The sequence below is a fragment of the Nannospalax galili genome, unplaced genomic scaffold (assembly GCF_000622305.1).
Source record: "Nannospalax galili isolate Female #2095 unplaced genomic scaffold, S.galili_v1.0 scaffold31, whole genome shotgun sequence".
Classification (NCBI taxonomy): Eukaryota; Metazoa; Chordata; class Mammalia; order Rodentia; family Spalacidae; genus Nannospalax; species Nannospalax galili.
In genome coordinates, this window is record NW_008332149.1 from 4,129,240 (window position 1) to 4,147,713 (window position 18,474).

The 18,474-nt window shown below is 40.6% G+C and overlaps 1 protein-coding gene across 5 annotated transcripts in view; it reads right to left on the bottom strand.

The window, feature by feature from the left end:
• Inpp5f (inositol polyphosphate-5-phosphatase F) overlaps positions 1-18,474 on the bottom strand; it is a 99,726-nt gene that overhangs the window by 51,490 nt on the left and 29,762 nt on the right. Inside the window, exon 1 of one of the 5 annotated variants that reach the window (XM_029560738.1) lies at positions 6,116-6,132. The exons of the other annotated variants lie outside the window; for them this stretch is intronic. The gene's annotated coding sequence lies outside the window, so the exon portion shown is untranslated. Of the gene's footprint in view, positions 1-6,115; positions 6,133-18,474 lie in introns of those variants that run through there. 5 annotated transcript variants of the gene reach the window in all.

The following is an 18,474-nucleotide window of genomic DNA, read 5'->3' on the forward strand; positions in this document are numbered from 1 at the left end:
CCAGTTCCAGGGGAATCCGAAGCCCTCTTCTGACCTCTGTGGCATTGCATGACATGGGTGCACTCACATACACGCAGGCAATATACTTATACACATAAAATAAATAAATTTTTAAAAAATTATTTATTTTATGTGTACAAGTGTTTTACCTGTATGTAAGTGAAGACAGGCATGCAATACTGGAAGATACCAGAAGAGGGTGTTGGACCCCCTGAAACTGGAGTTATGGATACTTGCTAGGCACCACATGGGTCCTGTGAGCCAAACCCAAGTCCTCTGCAGCAGTCAGTGCTCTTGACTGCTGAGCCAACTTTCTAGTCTCTGAGATGTTTCTTTAAAAAACAAAAGTAGGGGGTGGAGAGATGGCTCAGCAGTTAAGAACACTGGTCTTACAAGAGACCCGGGTTCAAATCCCAGCACCCACATGGCAGCTAACAACTGTCAATAACTCTAGTTCCAGGGGATCCAACAGCCTCTTCTGACAACCGCAGGCATTGCACAACATGGGTGCACTTACCTACATGAAGGCAATAGTCACATACGCATGAAATAAAATTTAAAAATAAAACAACAACAACAAAAAGTAGGCCAGACCTGGTGGTATCTGCGTTTAATCCCAGCACTCAGGGAGGCTGAGGCAGGTGGATCTCTGTGGGTTCGAAACCAGCCTGGTCTACACAGAATGAGTACGAGGGGAGCCAGGGCTACATAGTAAGGCTGTCTCCAAAATAACAATAAATAAAGCGGGCATGGTGGTGCATGCCCTTAACCCCAGTACTCTGGAGGCAGAGGCAGGTAAAGCTCTGAATTTGAAGCTAGCCTGGTCTACATAGCAAGTTCCAGGTCAGCCAGGGTTACACAGTGAGAACCATGTCTCAACAGCCCCCCACAAAACAAAAAACTGTAAGCCTCCATTTTCAGGGGAGCTCCAAGTGTCAGACTCAGATTAGCCCTATCTCTTATTTGTGGTGTACTTTACAGCAGAATACTTAACAGCTGCAATTCTATCTTCTCATTTGAAAAAATGGGATCCAAATTGCCTGTTCTTCAGAGGGTACTCATGAGATAATGGTGCGTGTCCATAATCCCAGTTCAGGTTTTTCATCTAAAACCCACAAGGTTTCTCCTTTATTTCCAGATCTGTTTTGTTTCGTTTTGTTAAGAATAACTGGCTGAAAATGTACACTAAGAAAATTTCAAAAGGGGGCTGGTGAGATGCCTCAGCAGATAAAGACAACTGCTGCCAAACTTCATGACCTGAGTTTGATTCCCAGGCCCAACAGAGTGGAAGAAGAGGACTCCAGTAAATTGTCTTCTGTCCTCCACACACACTCCACAGCACATGTGGCACTTACACACATGCACACACATACATACATTCACACAAATCAAAATAAATCTTTTTAAAAACTCAACATAACAAAATATACCACAGAGTCAAAGGCAAACAATGAAATGATCTGTTTCATAAGGAATTTCTAAAACTAGAAAAAATAATTGACAACCCAACAGAAAATTGAACAGAAAGTATGTGTAAACAAATTCTGAAAGGATTCATAAGAAATGAAAAATAATGGATTTTCCTAGAAACTAATAATAGAATTTATGTGTTAATAAACAAAGGTAAACACCATGAATAAGTTCCTTATTTTCTGCATGAAAACTGCCACAATATTTTCCACCGTGCATTTCTCTCCTAAAAGTGTACCTAGCAGATCTTGCCAACCCAGTCCATACAGGGAGGGCTCTTTTTTAAAATATCTATACGGTATTCTGCTCTACGTATGTATGGCAGTACCATACTTTACCGAGTCTTCTTAAAATCTTGTAGAATTCTGGGTCACTTCCAACTTTATTATGTTATGGATAATGCTACCAGGAATAATCGCCCACATTTACCAACATGAGTGAAAAGGTGTACTGTCTGGAGCAGTGTTCAAGGAGTCATCAATATCATCTAAATGGGAAGAGGGGGAGAATGGCAAAGGGAACACAGCTCTGTCCAGGCAAAATCACTCATTCTACCAGCAGAACAAATGAAGCCTTGTGGAGAGAATGGCAACCTCCATTCTTACAACTATGTTGCCTTGGGTGAAAGAAAACGCACCACCATTATACAAAAGCCTAGAGTCCAGCAAGGACACACATGTTGAGTTATAGGGTTAAATGACCCAAACATCCTAGTCAGACTATGAATTTTAGAACAAGACAAATACACAAGTACAGCACACTACTGCTCAGCAATCCCATAACCATCAGGCAGAGCTTTTAAGTAAAAGTGTTTTTTAAAGATTTATTTATTTATTTATTTATTTATTTATTTATTTATTTAGTGTGTGTGTGTGTGTGTGTGTGTATACATTGCATCCCCTGGAATTTTAAGGTGTTTGCAATAACATTGAGAATTGTTTAGTTTTCTTTAATTTTTCAACTCTGTAGAGTTTCTGTGTGTATCTGCATGAGTTTATGTGCACCATCTGGGAGCAGGTACCCATGGAGGTCATAAAAGGGCTTTGGATCCCCTGGAACTACAGTTACAGGCAGTTGTGGGCCACCTGATATAGGTACTGGAAACTAATACTGGGTCTTCTACAAGAGCAGTAAGCACTCTTAACCACTGAGCCATCTCTCCAACCCCTGATAAAAATGTTTAAAGTAGGAGCCAGGAGTGCTAGTCCACGCCTTTAATCCCAGCACTTGAGAGGCAAAGGCAGGTGGACCTCTGTGAGTTCAAGGCCAGCCTGGTCTACATAGTGAGTTCCGGGGCCAGGTAGGGCCACAGGAAGACCCTGTCTCAAAAGACCACCCCCCAAAAAAAAGAGTGCAGCCGTACAGTTAAGAGCACTGACTGCTCTTGCAGAGGACCCAGGTTCGATTCCCAGCACCCACATGGTGGCTTTGAACCATCCTTAACTCCAGTTCCAAAGGAATCCAAAGCCCTCTTCTGACCTCCAAGGCATTGCACAACACACATGCACTCACACACATGCAGGCAATACACTCATCCACATAAAATAAAAATAATAAATAATCTTTTAAAAAAGTGGAGCTGTAGAACTGGCTCAGCACTTAAGAGCACTGGCTGCTCTTGTAGAGTACCTGGGCTCAGTTCCCAGCACCCACATGGCAGCTCACAACCATCTAGAACTCCAGTTCCAGCAGATCTGTCACCCTCTCTGGCCTCTGTGGGCACTGCAGGACATGGGTGCACTTACATACATGCAGGCAAAGTACTTATACACATAAAACAAAATAGAAAAATAAAAATTTCAAAAAAGTTTTAAAGGCTTCAAAGAAGCCAGGCATGGTGGTGCATGCCTGTAATACCAGTTCTTGGGAAGCAAAGTCAGGAAGTTGTAACTTTAAGGCCAACCTGGAGTATATAAAGACATCAAAGCCAGCCTTGGCTACATAGTAAAACTCTGTATAAATAAAAATTTTTAAATGAAAATAAATAAAACGTCATGAGTAAAAGGCAATTTTATAGCACTGATCCTCCAGGAAAAGAAAATCAGACTTCCTAAGCAAGGTAAGAAAACTGATTAGGAAGGGATTATCTTGAAAAATGTGAACAGCAAGGCATGCTAAAACTATAGTCCAGAAAAAGATTTAAGTTCTAGCCCCATATAGTAAGTGACTTGCTTACAAGGGATGAGCAATTACAGAGTAAGATTTTTGTTAAATTTAGGGAAGGAGAAATGTTTTCCTCTATATTAATCAGAGTTCTTCAGAGAAATGGAGCCAATAGGATATTTATAGATAGGCATAAACTACTCTAGTAATTAAGTGATTTCAGGTACCAAGAGTCTTTGGATCTACAGTCTGCAAGTGGAAAACCAGGAAAGCCAGTGATGCAACTCAGTCTAAGTCTAGGGAAGCTGATGGTACAGGTCCTAGTCTAAGTCCAAAGACCTGAGACCCAGGGGCTCCAATGTCCAGAAGGTGGATGTCCAGGCCCAAAAGCAGGGAATCCATCCTTCCTCCATCTTTTTGTCTATCCTGGACCACAATGACTGGGTGGTGCCTACCCACACAGGTAAAGGCAAATCTGTAGCCTATTAATATAAGCACTATTCCCATCCATAAAATCCACAAACACAAAAGATGTTTTTACCAACTATCTGGGCACCCCTTTCCAGTCGAGTAGACACATAAAATTAACCACCACATCTCCCTACTTATGACCTCACCTTAGGGAGTACTGCATTTATGTATTTCTAGACCTGGCTATGTATCTTAGGAACAGAAAAGATACGCATTTATCTTCAAGGCATCTCTCAAAGTTACCATTTATTATTAATGTCAATTGTATAATAAATATACGAATATACTCCAAAAAATCAAACATGGGGCTGGAGAGATGGCTCAGCGGTTAAGAACACTGGTTGTTCTTGCAGAAGACCTGGGTTCGAATCCCAGCACCCACATGGCAGCTAACAACTGTCCGTAACTCCAGTCCCAGGGGATCTGACAGCCTCTTCTCAAGCATTGTACGACATGGGTGTACTTACTACATGCAGGCAATACACGCATACACATAAATAAAAATAATAAATAAAAATTTTTTTAAAAATCAAACATTACAGATAAACTAAAGTTCTTTTGGTCCCTGTCCTAGTTTGCCTCCTGTTGCTGTGATAGACACCATAACCAAAAGCAGCTTGGATAACAAAAGGTTGATTGCACCTTACAGCTCCCAGGACACAACACATCAGTGAGGGAAGTCAGGGTGGGAACCTGGAAGCAGGGGCAGAAGCAGCGACAATGGAGGAACACTGCTGACTGGCTTGCCTGTCTGGCTTGCTCACGTATCTTCCTTTTGCCCAGGCCTACCTGCCTAGGGATGGCCTCACCCAGTGAGCTGGGCCCTCCTACATCCATCAACAATCAAGAAAATACTCCATAGACATACCCATAGGCCAATCTGATGGAGGAAATTCCTCCATTGAGTTTCCCTCTACTCAGATGACTCTAGTTGGTGTCACAAAAACTAGCCAGCACTGTTCCCTCTAGCCACTATCTCTCAAAGAAAAGTCTTTGAATCTAATTCCAACTCCTTCTTGTTAGTTCTCATGTGAGAACAGCAGAGAGAGAGAAAGACAGACGAGAGAGAGAGAGAGAGAGAGAGAGAGAGAGAGAGAGAGAATGGAAGTGGAAGTTTGAATGAAAATGTCCCCAAAAGGCTTGCATTCGTCCTTTTAATTTTGCTGGAGAGCTTAAAATGGCAGAACCATTACTTATTTTTTAGGTGCTACATCACTTTCCAATTTATCTCTCTCTATAAGCCTCTATGTTATTAACAAAGGCAAAAATGAAAAGAGAAGTTATATTTGTTAATGATTCTAACATGTTCATTAACATGGTCTAACACTGCAGGCTAGATTCCCAAGGCCAAAGAGTTACCTTTCCTAGGTCCATTCCTCCTAGAACATTGAAACAGCACACTGCTACCTTGACACTTATACAGTGATATGGTTATGAATCATCCAAAGAATGTATACTTACATTAACTGTGGAAGTTTGAATGAGAATGTCCCCAAAAAGCTCCAAATATTTGAACACTTAGTCCCCAGTTGGTGGCGCTGTTTGGGAAGAGTCATGGAACCTTTAGGAGGTACAGCTTTGCTGGAGGAAGGGGGGCAGGATTTGAGAGTATCCTTGGCCATTTCCAGTTTGCCTCTCTCTGCTTCCTGTACCTGCTTGAAGATGTGAGCACTCAGCTTTCTGCTCTGGCGGGTTCCTGCCATGCCTCCTTGCCATAATGGACTCTTATCAAGTCAAATAAACTCTCCCATCTATAAGTGGCCTTGGTCATGGTGTTTTATCACAGCAACAGAAAAGTAACTAAGACACTAACCCAAAGATAGAAGTAGATATTAACTACTCTTTAAAAACATAATATTTGAATAAAAAGATTCAAATTCTTTCTTTATTAATATTATGACTGAGATAGGGTCTCATATAGCCCACACAGGCCTGGAATTCATCCCATGCCAGAGGATGATGCTGAACTCCTGATCCTCCTGCCTTTACCTCCCCTGTCCTGGGATTACAGCTGGGAACAACTACAGCCACCCAAAGACTCAAATTCTTGAAGGACTACTGCAGTTTATACCTCAGAAAGCCACAGCAAAGTCTCTGTATTTGTAGCAGGTATTTCAAAGGATGATGATGTACTGGCAAAGAAAAAAAAAACAAACATATTACACTCTGCTCACCTTTTCTTTGTTCTCTGTGAAGTAGAGAATAAGAAGAACATTCACATGTTTCTGTCATTTCAAACTGACATCTAAACTAAAAGATGGGCGTCAAATGACTCATGTATTCGGAGGCTGTTCGTAGATGCACACTTCTCTTTCAGTGCTGGAGAGCAAGCCCTTATACACACTAGGCAAATGTTCTGCCACTGAGCTACCTCTCCCACCCAGCTACAAATTTTAAGTTTTTTTATCTTTCTAGTGACTTAACATCTTGCTGTCTTTAGACTGTTCTCTCTCTATGCTCCATGTTTTAAAGTTGACTTCGACGTTAGCATAGCTACACAGTTTTTATCAGGTCAACATTTGCAGTTTCTTTTGCATATTCTTTTACTTTCTACTTTTCTATACATATAATATGTGCTATATGAGGTATTTAGCCTAAAAGCAGCATGCAAATGGATCTTGGTTTTCTAGTGTGAAAAATCTTGTTGTTTTTTTAATATATAATGTCATTTGCAGAATGAGCTGAAGGGGAAGGAGAAAAGAAGCAATGGCTGGCTGACTTTTTGGATTTTACAAAGAAACCAGAGCTATTTGGTGAGAATTTATATTATTCTTCTGGCAATGGAAGAATGTCTCCAAAGGTGGTTCAGATATCAGGCCTGCCTCCTCAGTTTCAAAAAGGAATTCACTTTCACCAGGCCAGATGGCCTCTAGGGCCATGGTCTTCCCTAAATAGAAGAGTTGAGGTAAGGCTCCCATTTCAGTAGATCTGGAAAGTGGAACCCGTACCTTAGTACATTTGTACTGAAGAACACTGACCCAAAGAGGATTATTCTCAGGTCTTAAAAATCTCAAGGAATTTTCCTAGTAACGTAGAGCTACTGGGTTGCTAACCCTTCCATCTTTCTCTCTTTGAGAACAAATGCCTATTCCATGTCTGTCTCACCACTATATTTTGGAAACATGTAACTTGCAACATATTTGGCTTTTTATTTTTACTTTTAGTTATGTGTATCTGCCTGCTTCTCTGTATGTGTACCATGTGTGTGCAAGTGTCCACAGAGGCCAGAAAAGTTACAGATGTCTGTGAGCTGCCTGATATGGGTGCTGGGAACAGAACCCAGGCCCTCTGCACGAATAGTTTAAGTATTCTTAACTGCTGAGCCATCTCTCCAGCCCTTGGAGATATATACATATATATACAAATTTTTTTGGTCTTTTTGAGACAGGGTCTCCCTGTAGCCCCAGCTGTCCTAGAACTCACTATGTAGACCAGGCTGGCCTTGAACTCAGAGATCCACCTCTGCCTCCCTAGTGCTGGGATTAAAGGCGTGTGGTGCCACCCCGACCCTGGAGATAATTTAAACCAGGATAAACCATATCGTGAGACTCATTCATATTTATATTTAAATAACAGATGACACTGGGTTTTAGATTTTAGAGTTGATACTGAAACAAGACTTTGGGGGCTGCTCAGATACAATGCAGTTTACATATGAAATGAGCCTTAATTGGGGAAGCAGAAGTGTAATACTATAGGCTAAATGTTAATGTAACCCCCTCAGTTCATATGCTGAAATTGCTCCAATATGATGGTATTAAGAAGCTGGGCCTTTGGAAGCTAGAGAGATGGCTCAGCAGTTAAAAGCTTGCTGATCTTTCAGAAAACTGGAGGTAGGTTCCCAAAACCAATGTCAGGCAACTCACAACCACTTTTAACAACCACTCCAACTCCAGGGGATCCTACACTCTCTGGCCTCTGAAGGCACCCACATTCATGCCATACATGTGTACACACACACGCGCGCACACACACACACACACACACACACACACACACACACACACACACAAACACACATAAAGGGCTTTTTGAAAGGCCTGAAATACAAAAGGCATTTGCTAGATAATTAGGTTATAAGGACTCCATCCTCTTAAAAGAGATTAGTGCCCTTATAAAAGAGAACAGGAAAGCTTCCTTCTCTCTTCCTCATGTTCTTCCACCATGAGAGGTGTCAGCAAAAAAGGCCTTCTCAGGGCTGGAGACATGGCTCAGTGGTTAAGTGCACTGGCTCTCCTGCAGAGGACCCAGGTTTGAATCCCAGCACCCACACAGTGGCTAGCAACCGTCTGTAACTCCAGTTCCAGGGGAATCCAACACTACCTTCTGACCTCTGAGGGCACCACACAACACAGGTGCACTTATATACATGTAGGCAATACACTCATACACATAAAATAAAAATAATAAAATACTTTTAAAAGAGGCCATCTCTGAACCAGGCAGCAGATCTTACCATGTAACTGGTCTACTGGTATTTTGACCTTGGACTTCTCATTCTCATGAACTGTGAGAAGTAAACTTCTGCTGTTTAAAAAGTACCAGCTGCAGCCGGGTGTAGTGGTACACGCTTTTAGTCCCAGCACTTGGGAGGCAGAGGCAGGCAGATCTCTGTGAGCTCAAGGCCAGCCTGGTCTCCATAGCTAATCCAGGCCAGCTAGGGCTACAGGGAGACCCTGTCTTAAAAAGACCAAAAAAAAAAAAAAAAAGTACCTGCTGCATGAAGAGATGGCTCAGTGATTAAGAACACTGACTGTTCTTGCAGAAGACCCGGGTTCGAATCGCAGCACCCACATGGCAGCTAACAACTGTCCATAACTCCAGTTCCAGGGGATCCGACAGCCTCTTCTGTCTTCCTCCAGCATTGCACAACATGGGTGCACTTACTTCCATGCAGGTGTAACACTCATACACATAAAATAAAAATAATAAACAAAATATTTTTAAAAGTACCTGCTTATGGTAAACTTATAAAAGCCCAAATATACTAAGGTGGAACTAAATACTTTTAAACATGCTATACATTACGAGGAACTCTAAAAATGGAGTAATATATGAGTACCTTATTCTAAGACAAATTATGTCTTCAACTTGAAGAATTCTACCTTTTTTAATGCAAGTCTTAGGAAGGAATCTAAAGTAAATCCTAAGTGTAAAACCTAGCTCACTGATACCTATTGCTAAGGTAACTGACTATTAGTACGTTTAAATGAGTATGAGCATGCATCTACAAGGATTTATGTAAACATGCATTAATTTAAGCTTCTACTAAAAATACAGTTTTTATTTTATATTTAAAGTCATTTCTATCTGTTAAACTCCACTATTACATTTTTCCTAGCAGATATAGAATTTTATATATCTCTGAATCTCTCAGGATGCACAATACATCAACTGAATGCCAACAAGTAATGCCACCACACCAGTGCTGGTTCATCAACGTCAAGCGCCTACTAGCTAAAAGCATGCCACATGTTCTCAGTGACTAAAACCTAATTATTATAGATTTGCTCATTCTCCAAGAGTGGTCCCAACTCATTGTATCTTGATAGCTTAATCTGTTGCTTTTAAAGGTTCCTACTCTAATTTATAGGGAACTGATAACTCAAGGGAAAAAGTTCCAAAGCAAGAGATGTTTCTCATAGACTCTAATTCAAAAGTGCAAAATGGCATAATTAGAAAGATATTCAATTTAAGCTTGTAAAGCTTAGAATTAAAATTAATCTCTAATGAAGTATATCACCAATCAAACAATCTGTCAATACTCTATGAAATACAAAGCCTTTGAATCTACAAAAATTGGGAAGTCTTTTTTTTTTTTTTTTGGTTTTTTTGAGAAAGGGTCTCCCTGTACCTCAGTTGACCTGGAACTCACTATGTAGACCTGGCTGGCCTTGAACCCGGAGAGATCCATCTGCCTCTGCCTCCCAAGTACTGGGATTAAAGGCGTGTGCCACCAGGGCCAGCAGTCATAGATTCTTATTTGTGAATTTCTTTCTCTACTTGCCAAAATATATTTATAACTGCAAACTCCATACTTGTTACACTTTGACAGATATTTGTGGACAAGCTCAGAGCACTGAAAAATTTGAGCCTCCAGATGTGCATGTTCTCAGCTGCGGTCAAAGAAGGTTATGCCATCTTGTAAACTGTCCATTTTGTAGCTAATTTAGTGCCACAAATTTTACATTTTAATTTTTTGTGGCAATTCTGCTGTTTAAAACGGCATCTATTTTTTTCAATATATATTTTTATTGAATTTTTATTTCATACAATATATCTTAATCATATTTATACCCCCTCTTCATAGCTCCCCCACTAGATTTCATGCATTCTGTCACATATGTTAAGGCCTACTGAGTCACGTGTATGTCCCCAACTATCCATCGGTCTGAGTTCACCCACTGGAGCCTGGTCAGCTTATCTAGCATCACTCCTTAAAGAAGATCAACTCTCCATCATCCAGCAGTAATCAGTTGCCAATAGTTCCTCAGCTAAGATTGGGGTTCCTTACCCATTTCCCCAGTTTTATGCTGGGTTTTTTTCTGGTTTGAGCTTACATGGGTCCTGTGCAAGCTGTCATCATTGCTATAAGTTCATATGAGCAACTTCCCAACTACTTGGAAAACTCTGTTTCCTTGTGGTCATCCACCACCCCTGGCTCTTACAATCTTTCCATTCCGTTTTCCACAATGGTTCCTGGACCATGGGTGGCAGGGATTTAATATAGAAGTCCTAACCAGAGACATGTACTCTGCAGTCTCTCATTCTCTACATTTGTTCATGAGGATGCTTCACTGGTGAGAGCTGAGAGGTGCATTAATATTCTCTCTGCCCCTGTTCCACTGTGTTCCCTGAGCCTTAGGTGTGGAGATTGCAGTGTAGATGTGTCACTTAGGGCTGGGCAGCTCACAGACACTTATTCTTTATGTTTGACCAGTTGTGGAAGTCTGCTGCAAAAAGAAGCTTCTTTGATGAGTAGTGTGAGGTACACTTGTCTTGGTATGTACATGGAGGTCAGAGAACAACTAGTAGGAGTCAGTTCTCTCCTGCCATGTGGGTGCAGGGAAACGAACTCTTGTCATGGCTGTGAGGCATGGAAACAAGTACCTTTATACTAAGTCATCTCACTGCCCGTAACAGTCTTATAAAACAATGAAAAGAAAGAAAGAAAGAAAAGAAAGAAAGAAAGAAGAGAGAGAGAGAGAGAGAGAGAGAGAGAGAGCTCAAACCTTTACTTATTTGTATGTGTGTATGGGAGACATATACCTGCCAAAGCATGTATGTGAAGGTCAGAGGACAAATTAGGAAAGTGAGTTCTCTCCTTCCACCATTATCAGTCCCCAAGGATGGAGCAGGTCACCTGGCTTGGCTGCTGGCACCTTTACAGCTAAGCCATCTTGCCAATCCAAAAAACAAGCTTGTTTGTTTTTGTTTGGGACAGAGATTCCCTGAAGCTCCAGCTGGCCTGGAATTCACTAAATGTAGACCAGGCTGGACTTGATCTCCCAGAGATCTGCCAACTTTTGCTTCCCAAGTACTGGGATTAAAGGTGTGCACCATCACCCCTGGCTAAAAAACACTTTTTTTTACTATTGATGCCATAAAAATTACTGAAGAAAACTGGAGCTCAAGGAAAATTGGTCCAATACCAGAAAAAAGAAGGAAAGTAGAATAGTATATGAGGCTAGCTGGCCTGGCTCTGTTTAAAATACAGGAATCTGCCATGAAATAAGAGAAAAACAGCATGCATATTAAATGACCTCCTGGAAGAGCTCAGGCATGGGTCGCATTCATGTGACTGCACCAAGCACTGCTTCTACCAGGGACATGGAACCATCTGCTCCAAAGAGACCAGAGCTCAAATTAGTCTCATGAGAGGCAGGAAACTCTGACACATAAAATCACAGAACAGGCTGAGAGAGCAAAGAAAATGGTGGAACATTCTGCACCTCAACTAGGTACCTGGGGAGCGTAAAAAACCAAGGGAAACAACAAGAGAAACCACCTGGCCCTTGCATACCAATTAGCTGCCTGCTTCCCCCACTCAGTTATTACAGGATGAGTCCACAAAACTACAGTTACCTTTCTTTTATTTATTTATTTATTTTTATTTTATGTGTGTGATGTATTGCCTGCATGTATGTGAGTACACCTGTGTCGTGCAATGCCTTAGAGGTCAGAAGAAGGCTTTGGATTCCCCTGGAACTGGAGTTAAGGATGGTCCATAGCTGCCATATGGGTGCTGGGAATGGAACCTGGGTCCTCTACAAGAGCGGTCAGTGCTCTTAACCACTGAGCCATCTCTCCAGCCCCTTATTTGTTATTTTTATTTTATGTGTATGCATGTATTGCCTGCATGTATGTAAGTGTACCCGTGTCATGCAATCCCCAAGGAGTACAGAAGATGATGTCAGATTCCCTGGAACATGGCATTACCGACAGTTGTTAGCTACCATTTGGGTTCTGGGATTCAAACCCAAGACTTCTACAAGAACAGCCAGTGCTCTTAACTACTGAGCCATCTCTCAGCCCCACATTTTTTATTTTTTTACAATTTATTTATTTATTGTGTGTACATATGGAGAACAGAGACAACAAGAGTCAGCTCTCTCCATTCTCCATGTGAGTCCTGGAGATCAAACTCAGGTCATCAAGCTTAGTTAAGGAAGGTGCCCTTACCCTCTGAGCAATCCCTCCCACCCAAAATTTAACTAGGAACCCACTTACTAGTGAAAATCTTACATGTGAATGAAATAAATAATTCTGAGGTCCTCATGAATGAGAAAATGAATATAAAAAGCTATATTTTAACTACATTTTATATCATTCATATTTTTGTAGACATGTTACATTACAGTAATACTGTTGCTTTCAGGAACATTCTAATGAAACTTCATTACATGGGGAGAAAAAAAATATCACCTACCTGTAAGTACCAGAACAGATTTAATTGGTTGGCTTTTTGTTTTTTTTGGGGTGCCAGAGGTCAAACCCATGGCACTATGCATGCTAACTAAGCCAGTATTCTACCACTGAGCTATACTCCTAGCTCAAGTTTTGCTGTTCTTGTTTTTACATTTATTTATTTATTATTTTGTGTAAGTGTGTGCTTATGTGCCCTCTCAACCATCTCACTGACCCTAGTTTTTTGTTTGTTTTTTAATTAAAATAAAATTAGAGGCCGGGGAGATAGATCAGCACTTGCCACCAAGCCTGATGGCCTGAGTTCAATTCCCCAGGACATACAAGGTAGATAAAGAACCAATTTCTACATATTGTCCTCTGACCTGCACATGTGCACCATGGCACACTCCAGTGCACATGCATACATACACACAAAATAAATTAAATGTAAATAAATAAATAAACTTTAAAACATAAATACAAAACAAAAATTTTTAAATATAAAAATTTAAAAAATAAAAAAACATAAAATGAGAGGCTGGTCATAATGAGGCACGCTTTTTTCCCCTCAATGTGTATTTTTTATTGAATTTTTGTGCATTTCATACAATATATCTTAATCAAATCTAGAACCCCTCGCTTTTAATTCCAGCACTCAGGAAGCAGAGGCAGGCAGATCTCTGTGAGTTCAAGGCCAGCCTGGTCTACATAGTGAGTTCCAGGTCAGTCAGTGCTACATAGTGAGAATGTCTCAACACCCCAAAAACAATAATTTAAAAATACATATAATAAAAAATAAGTTAAAAGAAAATTCACCCATTTTCTGCACATGGTAGCACAGGCCTATAGTAGTACCAAAGAGGCAGAGGCAAGTGGATGGTCCTAAGTTCAAAACCAGCCTAGGCTACATAGTGAGACCCTGCCTCAAGCAACCAACCAAACAAAACAGTCATTTGCAAATATACAACTCAATGATCTTAAAAAATCCCCAATTTTAAACTTTTATCACAATCTCTACACAGGATATTGATTCATTGTTGGCATTATTATCATTATTATTTTGTTTCTGAGATGGTCTCATGCAGTCCAGACTGGCCTCAAACCTGCAACATAGAGGAGGACGACCTTTAACTTTAAATATGTCAGTAGACAATAAAGCAGATTATTCCCACTCACTATAGTGTACACAGACAGCGAAGCTCACATTCAAACTGGAACACTAAAAGCTCTGTTCTAGGAAACTGGCCTCCACAGAGGCTGAGAGCTCTACAGGGGCCTTGCCTGGCTTTTCTGTTTCTATTGCCCTTGAGGAGTAGGGTTTTCCAATGGCTTTACAGACAAGGGCGTACTGAAACAATGCTAATGATACCCAACTTACTCAAGCTAAAACATAAGAAATACTATATTTCTTGTCATTAGTTCCATAACAAGGAAGCCTCCAGAGACAGATGACTAGAGTTTTAAAACCATATGTATAATGTATTTTACCATCTTAATGATTGAGACATCTTCAAAAATGGAGGAAGAGCAGATGGTAAGTACTATTTTAATGAATGAGATCTACGTGGGTGAATTTTGTCTGTGATTGTTCAGTACTATAAGGAATAATTAACTTAATTACTAAACAGAGAGACTCTTGCCAAATTAATCAAGACTCCTGACAATTTTCAAACTATTTCTGAATGTATCATGGGATATATATCTTAGGTAATGAATCTTTGTGCTTTTATATTTAGTTACTTCTTACTCTAATTGAGCTTATCTTCTTCTGGGTCTTCAAAGTGTATTTTAAATTGAAGAGCTTTTGTGATCCACTTAGAAACTCCAAATTAAAACATTCTTTTTATGAATGCTTGCATAAAAATATAGCTACACCCCAGATACCATACAGAAAATAAACGACAGAAATACATCCATCACACAGGTTTGTGCACAGACGCTTACTCTGTGATGTATCATCTCTCCTCTCCCCCTTACACTGCCTTTCACCCCTTTACATTAGCCTCTGTCCTGTATATTCATTTTTTTAGGCCTTAAATCAGACATCACTCCCTCAGGGACTCCTCTTATCTAGGGACTCCATACCCATCCAGTCAGGCATGTGGCACTCAGTATTTTTATTCAGAAGCTTAAGTCTATAGTGACAAAACTGTGTGTTTGTATGATTAACATATGCTATTCAGATTCAAGTCTGTGATCCTGGAAATTTCAAGTTTTGTTCACTCTGCCACCTCCAGCACCAAATGCAGCCCTTGACACACAGTAGGCACACCACAAATATCTGTTAAATCAATAAGCACTTGCTGAATATTTTGGAATAATCCCTACTGTGGGCCAGCATACAGAAACACACCAAGTAAAACCATAACACTCAGGCCCCTATCTTTTGGAGTTTATCCTACAGAAAAGGGATGATTAAACAAATAACAATAACAAACCCAAGAACTAAAAATTAACACATAATTACAGTTATGGTGGAATCCCACTAAGTTCTTGCTTCCTCCTGGACATTACAATGAGTACAAAAGTGGGTTTTTTTTAACCCCCCTCCCCAAAGAGTGTTTTTTTTTTTAAAGATTTTATTTTTATTTATGTGCAGGTTTGTCCAAGAATGTATGCCATGTGTATGCAGGTACTGGTGGAGGCTAGAAAAGGGTGCCAGATCCCCTGGAGCAGGAGTCACAGGCAGTTGTAAGCTACTCCACTGGCTCCTGGTAACTGAACCCAGGTCTTCTGGAAGAGCAGGAAGTACTCTTAACTGAGCCATGTCTTCAGCTCTCAATAAAAGTATTTTTCATGAAACTTTACTTTTCTTCTGTCTGTCTGGCCCATTAAATATTTTTCTATCTACTCTTTGCTCCTCATAACAATAAATCTCAACTGCTCAACCCAAAGGCAGACAAATTCTATCAGAGATAGAATACACTAAGCTTCAAAAGTTCACCCGCCTGCAAATATCTAGGGAAGAGGCATTCTAACTGAAAAAAAGACAAACAGTTTTAAATAGATATTTTCTGAGCACTAAGGCTAACAGAGCAGGTTTTTTGTTTTTGGTGGAACTTATAAAAGAGTGAGCAATTACTAGCAAAAGGTACACAACATCAAGGCACAGTGCTGCACGCCTTTAATCCCAACATTCAGGAGGCAAAGGCAGGCAGATCTCCGAGTTCAAAGCCAGTCTGGTCTATACAGCAAATTCCAGGCCAGCCAGGGATACACAGTAAGACCCTGTCTCTTAAAAAAAAAAAAAAAAAAAAAAAAACTAGGTGTGGTGCCCTTAATCCAAGCATCAGGAGGCAACACAGGCAAGGAGATCCCTGTGCCATCAAGGCCAGCCTGGTTTGCATAGGCAGTTCCAGGCCAGTTGGGGCTATAGACAGATCCTGTCTCAAAAAAAAAAAAAAAAAAAAAAAAAAAAAGAGAAGAGGAGGAAGAGGAAGAAGAGGATGACAAAGGGGGGGGAGGGAAAAAAGAAAGAAGAAAAGAAGGTACAATTCAAAGTATTTTCAATTTTCCCAAAAGCAGCATATGATTTCTGAACCAACATTTTGTACTAAAAACATTACTTTTATACAGAGTCTCACAATGGAGTGTTTGGTGACATGCTAATATCACTACAGTCTCAGTAAATATTAACATAAGAAAGCAGACCAAGTTTAAATTGCCATTTAAAATTCTGTATCTAGAAATTAGGTGGTTATCAAGTAGAATATCTCTTAGGATCTTTAAAGAAAAAAAAAGGAGGAAGAGAAGGAAGAGGAGGAGGAGGAAGAGGAGGAGGAGGAAGAAGAGGAAGCAAGCCAGCATAGCTGGGGATGGTGGTACATATCAGTATATAATCCCAGCACTCAGGACGCTGAGGCAAGAGAATTACAAACTCAAGGTCATCTTGGATGATAGATCCAAGCCAGCATAATATAGATAGCTAGAGCAAAAACCAAAACATAAGAAAAGAGAAAGTGAGAAAAAATGACTTTCTACAACTAAAAACTCACTTAACAAGTCTTGTTTTCTTATTTTTTATGCATGTGCTGTGCCTACATATATATAAGTGTACCTGTGTCATGTAATGCCTGTGGAGGTCAGAAGAGGAGGTCAGATCCCCCTAGAACTGGAGGAGCAAGTGCTGTTACCACTGAGTCCAGCTCCTTGGTATTACTATCATCTTTGTCTTAAAGAAGCATCTGAGGTTCAGGTAAAGATCCCTGACCCAAGGCCATCATCATGTGCTCTTTCAGGACTAGCCTACTTCCTCACTGCCTCATCAGTCACATTTGGAGAACATATCACTGTGAAACAGAGGCAGTTTTGGACTAGAGAGAATTCTCTGAAATGCTTTGAAAGAAGTTTCAGTGGACATTAGGTCCTTGTTATGGCCTGAGGCATCTGTTATACTTAAGTCCTAACCCAAAGGACCTTGGAATGAGACCATATTTGAAGAGAGTCTTTAAAAAAGGAATTACATTAAAATGAGTTCATTAGAGTGGGCTTTAACCCAATACAACTGGCTTTACTAAATGAAAATTTACACACAGAAAGGTACAGCGGCCAAGAGAAGCCCAAGTGAAGGAAGGGAACACACAGATATCTCCAAGACAAGGGGAGAGGTCTCAAAAAAAAACCCAATTCTGCCAACGCCTTGATCACCAGCATTATGGGAAAATGAAATTCTGTTGTTTAAGGCTCCCCACCACCTGTGCCAGTCTGTTATGGCCACCTGGAAAACTAATACAGTTCCCTAAGTCACTACACTCCTCAGAGCTCAGAGTTCAGTGATGATCAGGAACAGCAGCACAGCTCACCCACACCATTACTGTCAATGACATCTGTTCAAATAAATTTATGTTCCCATCACATTAAGCAAGAACAAAAATGCATGCATTAATATGTAGAGAATAAGTGGGAGGGAAACAGGAGTGAAAGAGAGTTTAAGTACAGACATTCTATTCCTCTCATCTTCTACCTCCAAATAATATGTTCCCATGGGAAAATGCCCCCAGAGTGACTAGCTCACCTCTGATATACACCAGGAACACAGCTCCTTCCGGCCACTCTGACTCTGAGCAAGAGCTTTAGCTTGGCAGGTGGTGAGGGATGAGGCAGCCTCAAGGACACAGAATAAAGGGGATGAGAAGAGGAGGAAGATGAATGTTCCAAGGCAAGGGGTAGAGCGACAGAAGAAAAGGCTGCAGAGGGAAAAGAAGAGCACAGAGGCCCCAAAGGGGCTACGTCTGCTTCTTCCTTGGTTCCCTTTCTGCAAAGCCAGACCTATGATGTGACCTTGACAAGGACAAAAAATATATTCAAAAATAAGGATAGTGAAAAATGTTTTAAATCTTTTTAAATTTATTTTTATTTTATGTGTATGAACATTCTGCCTACATGTATGTAAGTGTACTACATGGGTGCAATGCCTGTGGAGGCCAGAAGAGGGCACTGGATCTCCTGGAACTGGAGTTAAGACAGTTGTTAGCTGCCATGTGGGTGCTGGGATTCGAACCTGGGTCTTCTGCAAGAACAGCC